Raw genomic sequence first — 23219 nt, forward strand, 5'->3', positions numbered from 1 at the left:
CTCTACCATTATCATAGCAGCTTTATTCGTAATAGCCAGAATCTGGAGACAACCCAGATGTCCCTCAATTGAGGGATGGATACAGAAACTGTGGTACATTTACACAATGGAATACTACTAAGCAATTAAAAATAAGGAAATCATGAAATTTGCAGACAAACTGTGGGAACTAGAAAAGATCATCCTAAGTGAGGTATCCCAGAAGCAGAAAGAGACACATGGTATATATTCACCTTTAAGTGGATATTAGACATATAGGATAATTACATTAAAATCTGTACACCTAAAGAAGCTAAGCAAGAAGGAGGACCCTGGGTAAGATGTTCAATCCTCATTCAGAAAGGCAAACAGAATGGACATTGGAAGAGAGAGAAAACAGGGACAAGAGCCTACCCCAGAGGGCCTCTGAAAGGCTCTACACAGCAGGGTATTAAAGCAGATACTGAGACTCATAGCCAAACTTTGGGCAGAGTGCAGGGAATCTTATGAAAGGAGGAGATAGAAAGACCTGGAGGGGACAGGAGCTCTACAAGGAAAGCAACAGAACAAACATATCTGGGCAAAGGGGTCTTTTCTGAGACTGATACTCTAACCAAGGACCATGCATGGAGATAACCTAGAACCCCTGCACAGATGTAGCCCATGGTAGTTCAGTGTCCAAATGGGTTCCCTAGTAATGGTAACAGGGACTGTCTCTGATATGAACTCAGTGGGTGGCTCTTTGATCACCTCCCCTTAAGGTGGGAGCAGCCTTGCTAGGCCACAGAGGAAGACAATGCAGCCAGTCTCCTAAGACCTGACAGGCTAGGGTCAGAGGGAAGGGGAGGAGCACCTCCCCATCAGTGGACTTGGGAAGGGGCATGGGAGAAGATGACAGAAGGAGGGTGGGATTGGGAGCAGAAGAGGGAAGAGGCTACAGCTGGGATACATAGTGAATAAATTGTAATTAATAAACAAATAAATTAATTTTAAAAATAAGTGGATTTTAGCCATATAATACAGGATAAGCATATTATGAGGCACAGACCCAAAGAAGATAAGTAACATAGAAGATCCAAGGGAGGATGGGGAAGATAAAATAGAGAGAAGTGGTGGCTGAAGGAAGGGAACAAGGTAAGAGAGGGGCACAGAGGGTTAAGAGGTTGGAGATCAGACCTGGGGAGAGCAAGGGCGAGAGGACAGAGGCCTGTAGAGAAAAGAGAAACTGAGGGTGGGGGAATCTCTGTGACAAGCTAGAGAACTAAGTCAGGGTAGACTCCTGGGAGGATATGAAGGGGACTCTGCTACTGCTAGTAGCAGAGGCCATAGCAATTGAAGAGGACATCCTCTAACTAGAGTCCTCTAACTAGACTCCTAGGAGAGGGTGAAGAACAACCTACCTACAAAACCTTGGACCCAAAATTTATCCTGCCTGCAAGGTGTGAAGATAGAGCAGAGATTGAGGAAATGCACAACCAATGCCTGACCCAACCAAAGACCCACCCTCTCGGAGAGTGCCAGCCCCAACACTAGTAAGGATACTCTGCTAGGCCTGCAGGTACTCTGCTAGGAGCCTGACAGAGTTGTTCTCTAAGAGGCTCTACCCAGCAGCTATTCAAAACATGCTGAGACTCACAGCCAAACATTGTGTGATACAAATGGAATCTTGTGGAAAAGTGAGGAAAGAGCAAATAACCTGGAAGTGACAGGAGCTCCATAACAACCAACTAACCAGGGCCCAGAGGGGCTTGCTAAGACTGAAGCACCAACCAAAGACCGTGCAGGAACTGGACCTAGACCCTCTACAAAGATGTAGCAGATGGGCATCTTAGACTTCATGTGGGTCCTCTAGTAAGGGAAGTAGGGACTGCATTGGACACGGGTTCACTTGCCAGCTTTTTGTTCATTTTCCTCTGGCAGGACTGCCTTGCCAGGCCACAGGGGAAGAGGACACACTCAGTCCTGATGCAACTTGATGAACTGGGGTGGATAAGAAAGGGAGCTCCCCTTTTCTGAGAAAAAGTGGTGGGGAGAGGAAGAAGGGCAGGTAGAACTGGGAGGGGAGGAGGGACATAGCTACAACAAGGATGTCAAGTGATAATAAATAAATAGATAAATAAATAGATAGATAGATAGATAGATAGATAGATAGATGAATAAATAAATAAATAAATAAATAAGAACTCATCCAGAAATCTGCATTTCTGCAATCTGCGAAAGTTTCAACTTTCACAGAGCAAACAGCACAAGGTCAGATAGGTCATAATCCAATGATAGTGGATGACTTAAATACTCTTTTTAGATAGATCTCCCAAACTAAAATTCAGGAGTTAAAAAAAAAAAAAAGAAAGAAAGAAAAAGAAAAAAAACTTCTGAGCTACAGTGAACTAGTTGGACTTGACAGATCTATGGACTGTTTCTTCCAACACCCATGGATTACATATTCTAGGCAGAATATATAAACATCTCAAAATTGAATTATAAATAAAATAAAGTGTGTGTGTATGTGTGTAAACATCTGTAATGACATTGGGGCAGTAATTCTACAAAGAAAAGCATATGGGTAAGTGTGTAAGTGTGTGTGTGTTTGAACATCTATAATCACCCTGCAAAACAAAAAAAAAAGCACAAAACTGAATATATTTGCTACTTTATTCTATCAGACGTTAGAAAAAGCTAAAATCAACACTTCTCAAACTGCAGTAGAAAGGGGGAAATGCTATCAAATTAATTCAACAGAGCAATGTTACCATGATAACAAAACTTGATACTGACAAAAAAAAAAAAGGAAAATATGGAGAAATCCCAATAACCATAGATATAACATTTTTCAACATCATAACTAAGATTATTTACTCCCTAGATACAAAGCTCACCTACCATACTCAAGTGTAATATGACATTTTAAGATTTAATAACATTATTTCTTTCTTAACATATTCAGAAAGACATTTGATAAAAGTTCAACATTCCTTCATGATAAAACACCAGCAGAAATTACTAACAAATGAAACAGAATAAATTATGTTCAGAAGAAAGCTGGAGCCAATATAGTAAGGCAGTAACAAAATTCTTCCTCTAAAATCTGTAATGGGACAGAGGTCCCCACTCTCTACTCACTCCAGAAAGTACTTAAGATACTTAGCTACAGCAGTGAGACAAGAGAAAGAAATGAAGGAAATAACAATAGAGAAAGGAAAGTCAAATTACTCATCAAACTCTGCAAAACATCAATAATGAACGCGCTGGAACGTTCCAATCACAGCTGCTTACAACCCTAGGAAGAAACCAACCCTCAAAGTGAAAGACTTTTTTTTTAATAAAAACTTTTAAAAAACTGAAAAAAGTGAAACCTAGAAAATAGGAAGACTCCATATTTATGGTTTGGCAGAATCTATATCTTAATTCTTACTGAAAGAGGTCTTTAGATTCAATGCAGTCCTCTACCAAAGTTCTAATTACATTCTTCAAAAAAAAAAAAAAAGTCCTTCATATGGAATCACAAGAGACACAAATCAAAATCATCTTAACATCATGGGTGATGCTGAAAGTGTCACAATACTTGAGCTTAAATTATACTACAGAGTTACAGTGACAAAGACAGCAAGGTCTTTGGCACAAAAATAGACATGTAGTCCAATGGACTAGAACATAGCCCCCCCCCCAAAAAAAAAAAAAAACTCACCACTTTGTCAAAAATTAGGTTGTTGTGCTATCAAAAATATACTTTGTTTTAAAATAAAGCATCTTCAACAAATAACACTGGGAGAATGATATAAACACGCAAAGAATAAAATCAGATACCTCTTTCTCATCCTGGACTTTTAAAGATCAATTCAAAATATGTAAAGGACCTTATGAAGCCTGCAATGCTGAAGGTGCTAGAAGTAAACATAGGGATGGTAGTTTAAGACATCAGCAGAGGCGGGAACTCTTTGAAAATGACTCTGGTAGCATGGGAAATAACTGATAAATGAGATTATATCAGACTAAAAAGCTACTTCGCAGAAAAAAAAAAAAAAAGGCAGAGCGAAGAGACAGCCACGGATGAAAAGAAATCTTCGCAACTATATCTCAAGGGATTAATATAGACCATACAACCTGCAAATAGTAAACACACATCTTCCAGTCAATAAATGGACTAACAGACACTGAATAGACAGTTCTCAAAAGAAGAAGCAGAAATAGCCAATAAATATTTGCAAAAGTGTTCAATAACCATAGCCATCAGGGAAATAGAATTAAAGCTCCTTTGAGATTTCAGCTAGTTCAGGGGAACCTCACCCGGGAACTACAGTATGACCCAGCTCCACCATTCCTGAATGTATACCTGGAGGACTAATTCTTCCCACAGAAACACACGTATTTATACATGTTTATTGACACAATTTCACAATAGCTAAGAAACTAAACTATGTAATGTGTATATATACACCATAGTATTTTATTCAACATTAAATAAGAAGGAGATCATGAAATTTGTTTGAAAATGGATACCACAGAAGATCATTAACCTTGCCAGGTTCAGAAAAAGAGCATCTTTTCTTTCATATGTAGATCCTAGACTTTAAGTCAATCTTGTATTTAATGTGCACAAAATTTATATAGAAGCACAAGACTTTAATTATCCAAAGCACTTGAGCAAATATGAATTCTGGATGTATTATCTAATTATAATATTAGATAATATATAATTGATAATATAATAGATAATAGATAATATAATGTATTATCAAGTTATAGTATAGATGTAAAGCAACAGCAGAAAAAAAAAGCACAACTTCATATGCCCAAAGAATAGAAGAGAGAGTGCAGACATAAACTCATAAAGATACCTGCAACCATCAGACTTTTGAAAAAGGTGAAAAAAAATATGTTGACCAAAAGATAATAATAATAATAACCAAAACAAACCAAACAAGCATTAAAAAACACCTTTAACAAATGGTGCCAGAACAAATGGGTATTTGCATGTGGAATATTGAGACTTTAGTTCACACTGTTCAAAAATCAACTCTGGATAAACCAACAGATATTGAGACCATTGAAACTACCAGAAGAAAATGCATCAGAAACACCCTAATATCCATGCTGAGGTAATGGCTTCCTAGAGGGAACTTCAAGTCCTCAGGAAATAACTATAGTTGACAAAGGGAACTGAATCAACTTAAAAATTTCTAAACAGCAAAAGAAAAATTACCAAAGTGAAGACACAGCCTACAAAACAGAAAATCCTCGCCAGCTGTTTTTCTTAAAAATAAGGTTAATACTCAGTATACATAAAGAATTCAGAAAACAAACAGCCATCTGGTTAGCCTATGAGCATATTTGTATGAAAAGACATTTCTCAAGCCATAGCAGAAATTTCCCAATCCCGTGAAATGATTCCATTTAGGTTCGGGAGGCATTTAGAACACCAGAAGAGAACCCCCTCACACCCCATTATAGTTAAAACACTGCAGAACAGAGTGCAGGTCCCAGCATCCATGTCAAATGGCTCCCAGTGCCTGGAGATGCCGACGCAGGGTACTTACGTGTCCCCTTTGGCCTCTTCAGATAGCACATTTTTTTACACCAGGACATATACACACACATAGATTTTTTTTAAAAAATAAAAATAAATCTATCAGAAAATTTAAGCTAATAAGCTAAGTTCTCATTGAAAAAACAAACAAACAAACAAAAAACAAAACAAAAACCTCTAGAGCAAAGAAGAAAATAAAGATCAGACACTGATGTAACTAAACATAAACAAAGGAAAAATATTTTAAAGCTCAGCAAAACTATAGATAGGCTCACAAATTGAGGGGGGGAAACTGGCAATTGTCTGTCTAGGGTTACAGGTGATGGTGGTCACACGAGGTTTGCACATGGGTGTTGGGGGGTCTGAACTCAGGCTCGCACACTTGTGGGGCAAGCACTTTCCCCACTGAGCCATCTCCCTGCTCCGTAGACTGAGTGGTTTTGTTGTTGTTGTTGTTTTAATTTTTGCTTCCTTTTGACCAGAAGGAAATAACTTTCTCTCAATCGCCCCCCAACCAATGCTGCTGTAACCCCACAACGAAGCCTCAGGGGATGTCAGAAGTGTGGGTGCAGGGCACAGTAATTAGTTAATGTATTAGATGTAGAAAGGGCTGAAGAGAAAAGTGATATAGGGAAGGAAGATGGAGCTGACAGGAGCCATGGCTTGAGGAAGAAATCTTGGGTCAGGTGTCCACAGGGACTCCCTGAGGCAAGCAGGGGTCTCTAAGGACATCTAGTGCAAACACATTCTTGGCAATGTGAAGAGAGGGAAATTGCCCAGAGGTTTATAGCACCGGACATGTGTGCAGATGGAGGAGAATCAAGCTGACAGCTTAGGTATTTTATGGTCTATTTTTCCTTCTGTTGCTTCCAGGTTGTGTCAAAAGATTAAAAGTATCAATGAAAATCAGAGCCATCAGAAGTGACCTAAGAAACCTACTGGCCAACCTCAAATGACCCATGGAGGCCACATCTGGCAGTACTTCTGCAATCAGGAAGTAGCAGGGCGTTGCTTCTCCAGGGCTCGCATTTGCTGACTGCAAAAGCAGGTCATCCAGTGCCTACTGAGACACTAGCAGCAGGCGAGATGCCTCCAGGCAGAGACAGCCTTGCCTTGGCCTTTCTTAAATCCAAATCCCCTCTACACTGAGAATCTTGGCCTGTTGGCTTTAGCTTCCAGTCCTCTCAAATGCAAACACTGGTACTTCTCTAGCATTCATCCAGGTGTCACAGGCCACTAGTGTCACACATGGACCCCGAGCTGTGGCAGTACACAGAAACCCTGGGTCCTTTAAGGACAGACACAAAAGCAATGCTCAGGCCTGAGCAAGCTGATTCATCTGGCTCTTCAGATGCCTTCCCTCCACATGGCCTCAAGTGCAGGCTACAATGGACAGGTGGCTGGTCTGCGTTCAGATTGCTCTCAGGGTCACGTGGCACCCATCTAAACTGTTGGCCTGGTGTCCTGTAAACAATACTGGAGCATTGGGCTTTCACTCCTTAGGCTGTAAGTCTGGGTGGGGCATGTCTAGACCTGGGACCTTTGGGGGCCTACACACGCTGCTGATCACTTAACAGGAGCAGCACTACCCTCCACTACCTCTCAGGGGCAAGAGGCTTTGTTCTGAGGGCAAAGGAACAAGCAAAGCGTAATGCTGGGTGGCTCATGGTACTCCGGGGCTTGGGAAGTTATCCATGTTCCCTGGGCTCACCTTCTCTTTCAGAGTCATCAGCAAAGGCTCTGATGTTCACCCCAGTCCTCGTCTGTGAGTGATGGCTCAGTCCACAACAAAGGCTTTCTCTCAGAATCTGAGATTAAGGAAGATGAAGGCCCTAGGCCGCCTATCTGTCTACAATGAGCATATTGCATAAAGATAGCTTTCTCCACATCTTCCCGGTGGCTTTGTAACATAACACCAGGCCATAGCTTCTTATCTTTGCTGTCTTCCGTGTCCACCTCCCACCTTCCCTTCTCCTGCAGATGCAGAGAGAAAAAATGAGCCACTCCTGCTTTGAAGCCTTAAGGATTGGCCCTTTGCCCTTAGCACCCATTGTTTGTTGAACTCACTATTCAGAAAGGCCTTTAAGCTGCCTACCTTACCTCCTCCCCCACCTTTAGCCTACCTTTAGTTCCTCCCCCTAGCAGGTGGCTAGGCGGTCAGGCCCCCAGCTTCACAGGCTCTGAAGGCCCAACTGGGGTGAGACAGAGCCCACATTTGAATATTTGAACTGGCATTTTTCCAGTGGCTAGATCAGCTCAGAGGAAATGAAAAACAAGACTTACTTAGCTTTTGGACTTTTTAAGTCTCTTCCCAGCAAGGAGCCCTGGGCTCTTCCACCCCAATCCAGAAAAAAAGGCAACTTCTATGTATTCAGAAGCAGACTGGTAGCCCCATCTGCTAGGTCCCACGTTTAGAGATAGTACAAGCCTACCCCGGCTTGATACTTCTAGATCTCAAGCCCCCTGTGCCACCAGCTCATCAGGGGTATGGTATAGATGGTCCACAGCATCTTAACCTGGGGATACTAATTATTCCCATAAAAATGGCACTTTATTTCACAACATAGTCTCCACTCTGCTTCCTTTATTGTCTCCGAAAAGGAAAGTAGGTAATTTAAAGAAAGAGGAAAGAAAAATCTTTTTCTTCCTAATTTCTGCTGTTCTAAGGTATTTTCTCAAGGGCATTTCTGCAATGAGCTGACCCCTCCTGGCCACAGCTTGCTTAACTTTCTCAGGGGTGGAAAAAGAGGCCCCCATAAATTTTTCAGGAAAAATAAAAACCACTTATAAAACTGCACAGGGTGTTGGCAACACTGATGTCCTTTACTTTGGTCTCTGTTTTATTATGACAAAATAAACCACTTAAATCATAGAAGTGAGAGTATTTGTGTTAAGTAGGTTTTAGAGTTTTTGTAAAAATTTTTATTTGTTCTTTGTGAATTTTATAGGTAAATGTTTTAAAATGAGATTTAGAGGAGGGGTGTTTAAAGCAGCCGCAGCCGGTAGAGATGAGAGGATCAGATGCCTTTGGAAGCTTACTTGGGAGTTTGTTCCTGATCCTCATGGGTTGTCAATCTTTGGCTTCCATGTGACCCTCCCAACTGCACAAAGGTCTGCCTGGCTTTCTGCTCCATGGACTAAGATGACTCAAGGGTATTTTTCTAGAAATGTAAATAAGTAATGAGAGTCAGATTTGAGTTTTGCAGTCTTTTCTTCCTGCCTTTCCTTCAGGGAATGTGGGAGAGGTGAAAGGGTGTTTTTAAGCAAGAGTTACATAGGAATTACATAGGATGGGAAAGGATCAGGAAGTGTGGTCCGGATAATGGACCCCTGTGGGGTTCGTGATCACTGACTGAGCTTGTGCCCTTTCACAGCCATACTTCCGGACTCTTGTACCCTTAAATGGTGAAGGCTCCTCTATCCCATTGCATTCCATTATCTTGGGTTCTTTTGGAGCTCCATGTTTTGCTGTGCCTGCCTCAGGGCTGAAAAGAGACTCTTGGGTAAAAATTAAACCATTCGTGAAGGAAAAGAGTCAATCATCAAAATTAAATGTCTCTTCATCAAATGATAGCATGATGATGAAGAAAAGAATGGTGGTGTATCCTTTCATTCCAGCACTCAGGAAGCTGAGGCAGGAGATTCAAGACCAGCCTAGTCATTTTGAAACCATCCTGAACTAACTATGTGATACCCAACATCCTGTAAAAATAGAAGCTGATGAACAGATCTGCAACAGACTGCCAGACGTGGGGTCAAGGGTTTTACATAAACATCTAACAAATTTAAAGTAAAGCAATCCTACTCACGGAGCATAGACACAATCCAGTTTATAATGTTGGCAAAAGACCTGAAAAGATACTTCACCAAAGGGACTAAAGAAATGCCCAATAAGCACTTGGTAGATGCCCAACATCATTAGTTATAAGAAATGTGGGTAAGATTGTCCAGTAAGACAGTAAGACATGGGATACTAAATGAAAATCTCAGTGCCAGGATGGTAGATACCCTGTACAATAAGGTCACGGAGGCCCCAGAGGGTCCCCAAACAACACAGGCTGATGCTGTTACTTTTGGTTGTCCACCCTATTGCTGAAGATATCACAAAGTTAAACAGCTGGAACGGACCTGAGAAATCCCTCCCCACTAACCAGCTTTCAAAGTGCTCCAGACAGAAAGTTCTATGTAGGTTCCTGAGTGAGAATCATATGCGGCAGTGAATCCCACATGCTAACATACTCAGTGCAAGTCAAGATATGCCTAGTGCTACAGTCATAGTGGCATGACGGTTATGGGGGGTTACCAACCGCTTTCTGATTGCATTTGAGGCCTCCTCCACCAGAGGAATCCATGTCTGGTACTGTAAGCCTTGTCAAAAGCCCATGGCTGATAGATCATAATCTCTGTGGGTAGGAGGCAGCAGAGCTTTTGCCGGGGGGACCTAGTACTATTTTCTTTTTCTAAATGGGTATGTTGTTAAACTGCCTTCTAAATTTTTTTTATAACCATAGATCAACACTGCTCTCAGCCTTGGTCAGAGAAACTTCTTTTGGCAGTAAACGGTGATTAATACCAGGTCAAATTGTTGAGGATAAGTACCCATTGATTGATTGGCCATGAATGGGATATCTAAATCAGCCCCACAAGGCTCAAGAAACATCTCTCGAAATGGTGGCAGAGAATTTAATAGCCAAAGGATGAGGGAAGGATGCAGATGTCTGGGCCTGACGTGGCCTCTACACGCATGACCTCACAGCGGCTGTGGTTACTTGCATAAGACCTGCATGTGAACCTGCCAGTTGGGGACTCCTGAGGCAACTCCTCTAGCTGGGTAACTATTGACATGATGTCTGCTAGGGGAAGGAGAGTCACTTTGTGGGGGAAAGGCTTCTGGTAGGCTGTGCGTGCTTGTGTGCCTGGCCTTGTAGCCATGAGCATTCAGGAAGCACTAATTGGACTCAGTGAGTCATTTTTACAAAGAAAAGGGCATGAGAGGAGGACTTACTGAGGAGTGGAATCCAGAAGTAGAGGCAAGGGGGAGTTTGGGGTAGCCATGATCATGTATACATGCATGCATTGTATACATGCGTGTCATTATCAATAATTTTTTTAAATCCCTAATTTAAAAAAGAAAACACAAATAAAAATCCACAATGAGAGCATTCCATTGTAGAGCCGGGGAGCCGTGAGACCAGAAGAAGCTGGCCTAGAGCAAGAGTAGGGTTGAGGCAGGTTCAAACTCCAGAAATCTCATCCCAAGATCTCTACAGGAGTAGGGTCGCTCCCCCTTGCCCCAGGCCTACACACCCCAGTGCACACAGCCCTGTGACGTTACCCTGCCCCTCCTGAGGAGGTCATGTAGCCAGGTTAAACTTTCTCTCTCTCATGTCCGGCAGCACTCAGAATTCCTCCTCTTGGTAATGAGGCATCCCAAGCACCCTGGCCCCAGCCAATGATGTAATCTCACCCCAAAAGCCCCTTACCCACCCATCCCCCCAAAGGTTTAAGTAGCCTCTGTTCCCACCAATTAAACAAGCTGTCTCCCTAAGGCCTGTCTCCTGAGAGGTCTGTTTCTTGATGCATTCACAGCCCCCTGAGATCTCTTTCACTCCTGGCTGTTCCTGCTTTGCCTCCCCCCTCAGGATCCACCAATTGCAAACACCATTACAGGCAGGGAAGCAGAGTCTGAATGGCACTCCATACTGCTGGGACAGCTAAAATCTGAAAAACTGATGTCATTAATGGATATGGAGCAACTAGTAGTCACACATTGATGTATGAAATCGAGAAACAGATACTTACTTTGGGAAAGTGGCTATTTCTTATAAAGGAGCTGTATTTAGAGAGTCAGCTAACAGAAATAAATAGTTATCCATACAAAGACATGTGCAGAAAGATTGTTTGCTGCTTGAGAACCCAAAACCTAAAAACAACTTGAATATTACTTAAAGAAAAATGGATAAATTACGGTATGTTAGTAAAATGGAATGCTATTTACTATTTTTAAAAAAATGGATGAAGAACTGACATATACAACATGCTAAATTTGGAGACACATTATATTGAGCAAAAATATAGGCTCTGAAGTATGTATTCTATGTGTTAGGTACTGCTTTATTGCTGTAGTGAAACACCATGACCAAGGCAACTTACAGAAGAAAGCATGAAATTGAGGACTTGCTTACAGTTTTAGAGAGTTGGTCCATTAAGGTCACAGCAGGGGTGTGGTGGCAAGTGGGCAGGCATGGTCCTGGAGCAATAACTGAGCCCTCACACCAGGAGACAGAGACAAGGAGAGACGCTACCGCTGGGCCTCAAGGGACCTCAAGGCCCACCCCCAGTAGCACACTTACTCCAACAAGGCCATGCCTCATAATCCTTCCAGACAGTTCTACTGACTGGTGACCAAGTATTCAAACATAAGAGCCTGTGGAGGCCATTCTCATTCAGATCATGACATTCCCCTGCCTGCTCCCCTAAAACTGTAGCCGCAGTAAAATACAAAATGTATTCAGTCCAGTTCCAAAAGTCCCCACAGTCTTTCATAGTCTCTTTTGAGACTCAAGGCAATCTCTTAACTGTAATGTTCTGTAAAAGCAAAAGTAAATCACATGCTTTCAACATACAATAGCACAAAATATATATTACCATTCCAAAGAGGAGAGAAGGGAGCACAGTGAGAAAATATTGGACCAAAACAAGACTGAAAACCAGCAGGACAAACTCCAAATTCTATATCTCCATGTCTGATATCAAAAGTTTTTCAGAACTCCTCCTCCTTCCAGAATTGTTGATCACAACAGGATTCTCTCTCTGGGATGGTTCCAATATTGCTTAGCAGGAATCCCATAACTCTGGCATCTCCAGCATCTAGGGGTCTTCAGCACAATCCAGGTTGCACCTTCACAGCTTCACACAATGGCCTCTTTGGACCTCCAGGCAGGGACACCCCTGCCACAGGCTGGCCTCAGCAGCTTTTCTCAACCACAGGAGAAGAGTCCAGAACCCCTTTCCTGTATCCTTCTTGACACTCAATCCAGTTCCACCTGTCTGGACTATCAAATTCTTCTGTGTGCTAGGGCAGGAACCTGGCCTCCTCCTTGAATTAGATTTGCATAAACTTCCCATTGTTTAGGCCTATGAAATACTTCAGACCTTTCCCTTGGAAGGCTTGTAGACTTAGCTGGGAGAGGCCTTGCCCTGAGGTTTCCACTTCCTTTATGCCATTTACCATCAGACATTTCTTTAAACTTTTCATCTCCTTGAACACAAGACTTGGCTTCAGGATTACATTTCCTGAAACTCCTTTTCTCCTCAAACTGTACTTTTTGCATTTCTTTTTGCCCCAGATTGTTCCCTTTCATTGTAGATCTGCATGAAAGTAATCACTAATAAACATATGGCATAGTCAATACTAGCCTGCCTTGAAATTCTTTTGCCAATGATTTTATTCCAAAACTCTTTAATTTAGCCTTAGGCAGTTTCTAAGGACTAGAGCAAAACACATCCACATTCTTTGCCAAAGCATGAAATGAATGGTTTGTAGCACAGCTGTAATAATGCCCCCCACCAAATCTTCTTGACCTGGGCTTCCACAGACCACATTGCTTTCAGCATTACTGACTTCTATTGTCCTACTAGGATGGACCATTAAGCCCCACTTATAACATTTACTTTCTAATCTAAAGTCCAAAAAGCCACATTTCACCAACAAGTAGTATGGCCAGGCTTGACACAGCAATTCTTTAGTCCCTGATTCTGTCTTAGCATTCTATTCGTGTGATGAAACACCATGACCAAGGCAACTTATAGAAGAAAGCATCTAATTGGGCCTTGCCTACAGGTCTTGTCAGAGAGTGTTATGACAGTTAGGCAGGCATGGTGATGGAGCAATAGCTAGGAGTATCTGATCTCCAAGGTGCAGGCTAAGGGGGATGGGGCAGAGGGCGGGGGGCAAAGGACAAGGGGCAAGGGGCAGGGGGCAGAGGCCAAGGAGTGGGGTGGGAAAAAAAAGGAGGAAGGGAGAGAGGGATGGGGAAGAGAAGGATGGAAAGAGAGAGAGGTGGAAGGAGAGAAGAATGGAAGGAAAGGGGAAAAGAGGGCACTGCTCTGGCATGTGCTTTTGAAACCCCAGTGACACACCTACTCCAACAAGACCACACCTCCTCATCCTTCCCAAATAGGTCCAGTAGCTAAGGACCAAACATTCAAATATATGATCCTATGAGGACCATTCTCATTCAAACCACAATAATCCATGATTCCGTTTATGTGAGGCTAAGGGCAGAAATACTAATCTATAACAAGGGTGCAAGAGAACTTTTATGGTGATGGAACGTTCTGCCTTGTTTGGGAAGTAGTTGCACATGTGTCAACAAGTGTCAAAAAGCTTCTAACGTAGCCAGCTTCCCACCATACCTGAGACTAGAGAATGAATCTGTGGCATCCTGGGCTTTACAGCAAGACCCTTTCTCAAACAAAACAAAGCCCCCATAGGCTCATATTTGAATGCTTCCCAGTGGCATTAGGCGGTGGGGCCTTGTTGGAGGAAGTGTGTCACTGGGGAGTGGGCTCTGGGGTTTCAAATGCCCAGTCCAGGCCCAGTAGCTCACTGTCTCTTCATGCTGCCTGCCCACCGTGATATAAAACTCTCAGCTACCTGTTCAGCACCCTGTCTGCCTGTATGCTGCCATGCTTCCTACCTTGATAATGGACTAAACCTCTGAAACTGTAAGCCAGCCCCAATTAAATGCTTTCCTTCATAAGAGCTGCCATGATCGTGGTTGTAGTGAAAATTTTTGCTTTATTTAAAAACATAGAAATGTTATGTGACTGTTTTTGTTTTAACCCCAAGTGCGGAATATTGGGCTGCTTCAGATTGATTACAGCCGCCAACTACAATTTATCTCATGTTCTGGCAGGGGTATGATTTTGCCAGCTGAGGATAGTTTACATTTAGAATTTTGGGAACTCTTGAGAGGGTATATATAAATGCCAGAGTCCTAAAAGGGCCTGTGGAGGCTGCTGCACATGCTGCTGTTGCTGCTGCTGCTGCTGCTGCTGCTGGTGGTGGTGGCTGGATGGCTGGCTGGAGATATCCTGACTACAAAGATCAAATTTGCCCCAAGGAACTCAACAACCCTAATCAACACCCTCTTTCCCCTGTAGCCTTGGAAGGGAGAGGGGTGGTATAGGGAGGTAGGAGAAATAGCTCAATAAAGTAGCCAAAAGTCTGGTTACACATGATGTCTCTTCACAGCAATGGAAACGTTGGATTTTAATTAAATGTAAAATGACTCTGTGGCTCCAGAGTGCTTTGTGTCTTATTCACATTCACATGATGAATTCAGCTAGTAATTCCTCAACATCTATTGTGTAGTTCAGACACAAGGATGAATCCCCTGCAGACTTAGCCCTGAAAAGTGCTCAGCTTAATTCAGTAGATGTGAGTGCAAGTCAGTTAAGACAGAGGCAGCTAACAATAAGCGTAGGAGACAGGGCCAGGCTACAGGAGAGAGAAAATGCTTCAAACTGCAACCGGGCAATCCAGAGCACTTCCTAGTCATCTTGCTGCTTCTCATTCATTCAGTCCAAGACTCAAAAAGAAATATTCATTGATCCCTATTATGTGCTGGGCACTGTTATAAATGCTGGCGACATGACTGAATGAGATCACTTGTCATGTCCTGAGGAGAAATGACAAAGGTACATTGTTGTAAAACACTGTCTTGCAGGTGTGACATAGGCGCTGCATTCTTGAACTCTCAGCAGATGTGATTAAAACTGCATAAGATCCTCCCAAGCTCGTGATCACCAACGTTCCCTTAAGGAGAAGGGAGAGGTTCAGGACACCCACCCACACACACACCCATACACACACACAACCCCCACACTCATACACCAGAGAACTTAGAGGCAGTACACAGTTGCTAGGGAGTAGAAAGGGGTCATGAGGCAATTAGTGGTTGCTGGGGAAAAGAGACATTTTCTTCAGTGGTGTAACCACTGGTAGATTGTTCATGCTCATATAAGTAAACCTAATTACACTTGCTGGAATCAGCAGAACGGGAGAAGAGAAAGAGTGACAGTGGACAAATATTACCCCAATAATGTATGAAAATGCTAGACTCAAGCCCATTATTATATATAATCAAGCTATCCTAGTTTACAAACAAAAGGTAGAAAGTGTGGTGTGTGGGTGGTGACTGCAGATAATGATGACTCTGAGTTCCTCAGTTGTCTTTGAGCAAACTACCAGACCCTTTCTTTCACTGGTCCCCCACATCACAAGGAACTGTGTCCCCAGTGGCTAGTTCCTGTACTTATCACCCACCATCATCTCTCCTCATCCTGACCCAAGTCATTTGATCTCCCACTCACACTTTCCCTTCTGGGACCTGACTCCATCAGCCAGGCAGGTCCCTCTGCTCTCCCCGACTTTGCTCTCATCATTCAGTGACTTCCATTCTGTTCACACAGTTTCGGTTTCTCACAGTTCTAAAGCTCCTCAGCTGTTCTCAAGTAGGTTTTAAGAAAGCCTTCCTGCCCTGCAGACTATCAATGCAGATGCTGAGACTTATGGGCAACCTTTGGGCAGAGTGAAGGGAATCTTAGGAAAGAAGTGGGAAACAGTAGGATCTGGAGAGAACAGGAACTCCACAAGGAGAGCAACAGAACCAAAAATTCTGAGCACAGGGGTCTTTCCTGAGACTGATACTCTAACCAAGGACTATGCATGGAGATAACCTAGGATCCCTGTACAGATGTAGCCCATGGCAGTTCAGTATCCAAGTGGGTTCCATTGTAATAGGAACAGGAACTGTCTCTGACATGAACTGATTGACCTGGTCTTTAATTACCTCCTCCTGAGGGGGAAGCAGCATTACCAGGCCACAGAAGACACTGCAGCCACTCCTGATGAGACCTAATTGACTAGGATCAGAAGTAAGGAAAAGAAGACCTCCCCTATCAGTGGACTTGGGGAGGGGCATACATGCAGAGGGTGGAGGAAGGGAGGGATTGGGACAGGAGGAGAGAGGGAACCACAGGGGAGAAACAAAGTGAATAAAGTGTAACTAATAAAGAATTTTTTTAAGAAAAAGCCTTCATCTGGATTCATCCAGTTGCCATGTATGGAATTATGGGTATGACAATGTCGATGAGTGTGTTCCCATGACCTGAGGACCCCCACGTATTAATAACTTCTTTGTAAAGAACACCTGACAAGAAGCAACCTAAGAAAGGGAGTAAAGAAAGGACAATTTTGAATCAGGATTTGAGGGCACAGCACACCATGATGAGGAAGACATGCCAGTAGGAATGGCTGAAAGCAGATTGGGGCTCAAATATCAGTGGACCAAACAGCAGAGAGTTTGGGGTGCTGGCACTCAGCTGGCTATATATCCTTCTTCCATTTCCACTTCGTTCTGGACCCCAACCTGTGGAACGGCATGCCACCAGGTGCACAAGTTCCCCTCTTCTCCCAGTCAATGATATCTGGAAACGTCCTCACAGGGGTGCCACCCAAAGGCTGTCTGGGCCACTTACAACAATCAAACGACTACCTAAAATTGATTGATCATTGGAGGGTCTTGAGTCTTGGGCAATCCTGCAACACCCACCACAGGTTCTTAGTTTTGTTGCCAGAGAACTTTAAAGCAGAACTATCTGCCTACACTGCTGTTTCCCCCCTGTTACCTCACCCACCCCACCACATGCCACGTTTCACTCCACTGAAGCAACGGATGCAAAGATTAACCAATATTCACCTATTTGCCAGTAAAATAGCTTTCTTTCCCCACTGAATTCAATATCTTAGTGTCCTTAAATGTTGGTATTTCTAAAATACATTCTGAGCCCTCTGCTGGCCTTTCTATTACTTCTTAAATCTCTTTTTTTTAATTATTTTTATTTTTATATTAGTTACAGCTTATTTACTTTGTATCCCTGCTGTAGCCCCCTCCCTCATTCCCTCCCAGTCCCACCCTCCCATGATCCCCCATGCCCCTTCCCTAGTCCACTAATAGGGGAGGTCCTCCTCCCCTTCCCTCTGACTCTAGTCTATCAGGTCTCATCAGGACTGGCTGCATTGTCTTCTTCTGTGGCCTGGTGAGGCTGTTCCCTGCCCTCCCACCCCCACCCCCCGTCAGGGGGAGGTAATCAAAGAGCCAGCCACTGAGTTCATGTCAGAAGACAGTCCCTGTTCCCCTTACTAGGGTACCTACTTGGAGACTGAGCTGCCATGTGCTACATCTGTGCAGGGGTTCTAGGTTATCTCAATGAATGGTCCTTCATTGGAGTTTCAGTCTCAGAAAAGACCCCTTTGCCCAGATTTTTTGGTTATCTCCCCCTTCTTTCATAAGATTCCCTGCACTCTGCCCAAAGTTTGGCTATGAGTCTCAGCATCTTCTTTGATCATTGCTCAGTAGAGTTGTTCAGAGGCCCTTTGTGGTAGGCTCCTGTCCTGTTCCCTATTTTCTCCCTCTTCCGATGTTTGTCCTGTTTGCCTTTCTGGGTGAGAATGAGGATTGATCATCTTACCCCGAGTCCTCCTTCTTTCTTAGTTCCTTTAGGTGTACAGATTTTAGTATGTTAATCCTATATTATATGTCTAATATCCACTTAAAGGTGAGTATATACCATGTGTGTCTTTCTGCTTCTGTGATACCTCACTCATGATGATCTTTTCTAGATCCCACCATTAGCCTGCAAATTTCATAATTTCCTTGTTTTTAATTGCTTAGTAGTATTCCATTGTGTAAATGTACCACAATTTCTGTATCCATTCCTCAGTTGAGGGACATCTGGGTTGTTTCCAGGTTCTGACTATTATGAATAAAGCCGCTATAAACATGGTTGAACAAATATCCTTGTTGTGTACTTGAGCATATTTTGGGTATATGCCTAGGAGTGGTATAGCTGGATCTTGAGGATGCATTATTCTTAACTGTCTGAGAAAGTGCCAGATTGATTTCCAAAGTGGTTGTATAAGTTTACATTGCCACCAGCAGTGGAGGAGGGTTCCCCTTTCTCCACATCCTCTCCAGCATGTGTTGTCACTTCAAACAGCTTGTATTCTGGAAATTTCATCTCCTGGTGAGAACGAGAAGATCTTGAGGTATTGATGGTCCATACGTACATCATTTGCATGTAATAAAGCTGCAAGAAGCTACAGTCCTGCCCAGTACGCACAGAGACAGGCGTGTGCACACTGGTGGGACCTGGCAAATGCTGGGAATTACAACATCGTCAGTATCTTGCTTTCAACCTTGTGCTACGGTCATATAAAATACAAGCATTGGAAGACTCTGGGAGACATGCTTAGGGGAAGTCAGTGTGCCTTTCTTTGCAACTCCTTCCCCGAAGCTCTGTATTTCAAGATGAAAATAAGAACCTAAAATAGATATATATGTTTTAAAAAGTAAACACACAGCAAGAAAAGCCCTCAATGACTCTCCACTTTTCAAAAGACAAAAGACCAAAAAAAAAAAAAAAATTCATTTGATCTACACTCAAGACCCTACATGATGAGCCATGTGGAGCCTTTGCAGCCTGTGTCCAGTCCCTCTTCCTTAGACCTAACATTCATTCTTTAGATAGCTAATGAGCACTCACGATGGACCAAAACACCAGAAATACAGTAGTAAGCAAAACCGATAAGGTGCCTGCCCTCGAAAGCTTGAAACAGCCAGTTAAGCAATGGGCACTTCCCTGGGCTTCTGACCCAACACTCCCCCACGCTATCAAAGGATTCAATGGTAAACAAACAGTCCCCAAACACCTCCCGACCCCCTGCTGCAGCTGTGCTGGGGCTGCAGCTGTGAACCACAAAGCAAGGCCTCTGCCCCAGGAGTCTCCCGTTAGTGAGGGATGGCTGGTCCACAGCCAGATGGGACAACACAAAGGAACGAGATTTAAGAGAGTGATCTAGGGAGTGGATTAGGCTAGTGAGCCAAGCAAACATTCCCCCAGCAGGTATTATCTTAGACACATACCTAGATGACAAGACAGGACATTACACACAAAGGAGGAATTGGGCTCAAAGGCTTAAGAAAGGAAATGTTTGACCTAGTTAAGGAGTGGAAAGGTTAGTGTAGTGAGGCAAGGAGGAGGAAGAGATGGTAAAAATGGAGGAAATCAGAAAGGTGAGCAGAAGACAGTTGCAAAGGGCTCTGGGAATCAGGACAGCGTGGATGCTGCTTGGATTTAGCCACAGGCTGTGGAGGGGTTTGAGCAGGAGAGCAATGACACATCTATCACAGACAGCATTCTGCCACAGTGCAGAGCGTGGCTAGGGATGGGGTGGGGAAGAAAAAAGGAACAGAAGAGCAGGAGTCCAGAGATGCCAGCGGTCCTAAAGAGTCTCCGTGTGACCCTGTTCGCACAGCTGATGTCTCACTTGCCCCACGGGTAGGGTCTCTGGTTTACGTCTTGCCTTCCTGACTGCCCGGGCGCTGACAGAGCAGAGGGACTCTGCGCTGTTCCTTCTTGGTTCCTCCGTGCCTACCAAGCTCAGTCATTTTATAAATTAATTGCTCATGTCCAGCTTGGGGAGAAAGGAATGTAGATTCAGGAAGGTTCTAGAAAGTAAATGGCATTTGAGGTAAACCACTGAGGACGGGAAAATTAGACATGTGGGACTTGGGAGAGCAGAGAGAGCAATGTGCTGAAAGGAAAAACGAATGGGGAAGCAGTGGCCGTGAGGTGAGCACAGCAAGGCCGAAATCAGCTGTGGCTGGCTGGGCCTAACGAGAAAGCTGAATTAGGGCGAGAAATGGCAGTTTCTTACAAGTATTTTTGGCTTCTCTAAGAACTTTAAAATGAAGCTGCTGGAACAAGGAAGGGAAGGAAGCAGGAAAGGCAAAGGGGGTCGGAGGAAAAGGTGATGAATTACCTGAGCCAGCCACTTTCCTCAAAGCAAAGCTTGCCCTCTTTGAAAACCTGCACTCATGCCCTTAGCGGTTACGGGGTTTGTATCTGTGAACGTACAGCAGCCAGTGAGGTTGCCACAACCTTTACCTGCTCCGAGTCTGCTGGGACAGCTGAGTAGTTAGGACTGTAAGCTCAGTTTACAGTCGCGGAGTCTAGGAAGTCCCAGTCGAGCGCTGGCTTCCGGAGAGCGTCCTTGCTACAGACTCAGACCACGCAAAGTCAAGAGAAAGGCCGCAAACCCTTCAGCTCACCAAGAAAGGAGCCCTTGTGGTCCGATGGTGCCAGAAGGGTCTCACCAGTTAAAAGTACCCACTGCGTTTTAGCCCCCACATTTGGGAGGACACGCCTTTGCGTAAGCCATAGAATTTCCGAAAGCGCAGGGTTTGGTGAAGATTTTTCCAAACGAAGTGTGCACCGTCCAGAACCTGAGCAGACTGGACAAGGGGAAGAGGCAGCATGAAAGGGGGCGGAGGAGCCCCAGGAGAGAGGCCAGTGCAAGGCAGGCCTGGCTGGGAGCGGGTATCTGCGTCCCTTTGCGTTTATCTTCTCCTGGTCCCTAGTTGCCACGATTCCCAGTACCACTGAGCCAGGTCACCTGCTACATTAGGTTATTTTTCCACCAATCCCTTCAGCTGTTTCACTCCCTGCCATCTGCTGGTGTGTACTTTCTCAGTCACGGGGCGACTCTCCCACAATGCTCGGAGCACAGGTAGGGAAGAGAACTGTCTCGGCTTCTTTGCCTCCCTCCAGCCCACCACGCTTGTCCATCTCTGCAGCCTGAGCCTCAGAAAAAGGACAGGAGCTGACTGTTGGAACGCACTAGACAGTTTTTACTTTTAACATGCAGAACATGTTTTTTTCCAACACAATTTAATCCTCACAGAAAGTCGATAGAAGAGCTGAAACTACAGTTTCCATTTTAAAAAGACAAAGCTGATAGGCAGCCTACACGCACCTGGGGAAGCTCAGCCCAGAGTCTGGATTTGACCCGGACAGCGATCCGAAACACAGTTCTTCGGTGCCAGGAGCTTTTATAACCCTGAAGATATGTGAGGGCGTTTATCTACAACTAGTTCCGCGTAAATCGCCAGAGAACCCGCTGAAATCCCTGTCCTTGTTGCCCCTTCCTTCCCATGGCACAGCCACTGCCCGAGGGCGGTGTGTGCACTCTTGTACACATCTTTAACCAGCACAAAATGCCAGTTTTTAAAATTCACATGGCGTGACACCAAATGTATCCATTTGCATTTAGCCGTAATCAATTTGATTTAATTAACTTGTTTTGGAAATAATATTTTGTTTTAGGAAAATATTACATGGATGGATGTTTTGGTCTTTTCTGGTGTCTTGTTATTTCAATATATCGTAGTACTTTGATATAGATGCTGTGCAAAATACTTTAAGATACAGACTTTAAAATGGGACTTCTCAGTGCTTGGGGGTTTGTGCTACTGGTTTTGCCTGGTTGTGCTTTTTTTTTAATCCTTTTATAGTAGTCTGGCTTCGAACTTATTACATAGCTGAGACACTCTTTAACCTGCTGATCCTGCTGTTTCCACCTCCTGAGTGTGTGTGTATGGGTTGGGGCGGGGGAGGGGCGGGTAAAGTCCCACCACGCCTCGCCTCGTGTGGGACTTTCATTTTAAAGGCAGAGTCACCCATCTTGTTTCTGAATTGGCTGCAGTCACTCTTAAATTGGCCGCCTCAGCCTCAGAGTACGAAGTCCCAGCGGACCCTGGGTGGTGACAGTGTGTAATGTGGCCTTTGTCCTTCTGTGCTTCTCTATACCTGAGAAATAGTTCACAATTAAAGTGTTACTCTGAGTTAAAGTGTTACGACTTTTGCCTTCTGTTCTCAATGGCCTGAATTAAGACTTAGAAAGGAGGAAGGTCTGTGAAAAACAGATGGCCAGGTTAAAAGTAGCCTCAATAGAAATTTACCAGTCCAAAAAAAAAAAAAAAAAAAAATCAAATTTACTAGAGATACATTAAAGGTTAAAAATCTAAAACATGGTTTAGAGATAATTTTTGGTATGAAGGAATCAGGCAGATGGGGTGAGCATGGGTTGGAATTGCCAGAACAGAAACGCTCTGGACCCTTTCCTGTCGATAAGAAAATAACTCATTTTGCTCATGTCATGTTAGTCAATCATACTCCACCCCCATGACTGGGTAGGCTGGCTGGCACCTGTGTGCCAGGGAATTGCCTGTCTCTGTCTCTGCTCATCTTCTGTGCTGGGATTACAGACACAGCTCGTTACTGGCTTTTACATATGTGCCGGGGGGTCTGAACTCAGGTTTTCACGTGGCACAGCAGTCATTTTACTCACTGAGTAATCGCCCTGGCTCATGTTTGAGTTTTCTATATGATGCATCTAAAATTGAACTTAGGCCAGTCCAAATGATGAAAAATACTTACATTTATCATCAAACATGAAGGCCAGCCTCTAGACAGCCTATCTGGAAACACCAAGGGGGCTGGAGCAGGAACTCAGTAATAGAGTGCTTACCCAGCATGTTTGTGAACCTAGGTTTAAAACCAAGAAGCTCCATACTGCATGTAGTCTGTGTGTGTGTGAGTGTGTGTGTGTGTGTGTGTGTGTGCTGAATATATGTGTGTATACATTAATGTGTATATACATACACTGAGTATATATATATATATATATATATATATATATATATATATATAGTGTTGTATATGTGTATGTTGGGAAACTATACTGTATGTTATACCCCATTGTTATTACAATTACTACATTAATTTTCAAATACAAAGAGAAAGA

The sequence above is a fragment of the Psammomys obesus genome, unplaced genomic scaffold (assembly GCF_907164565.1).
Source record: "Psammomys obesus unplaced genomic scaffold, mPsaObe1.curated_primary_1811, whole genome shotgun sequence".
Lineage (NCBI taxonomy): Eukaryota > Metazoa > Chordata > Mammalia > Rodentia > Muridae > Psammomys > Psammomys obesus.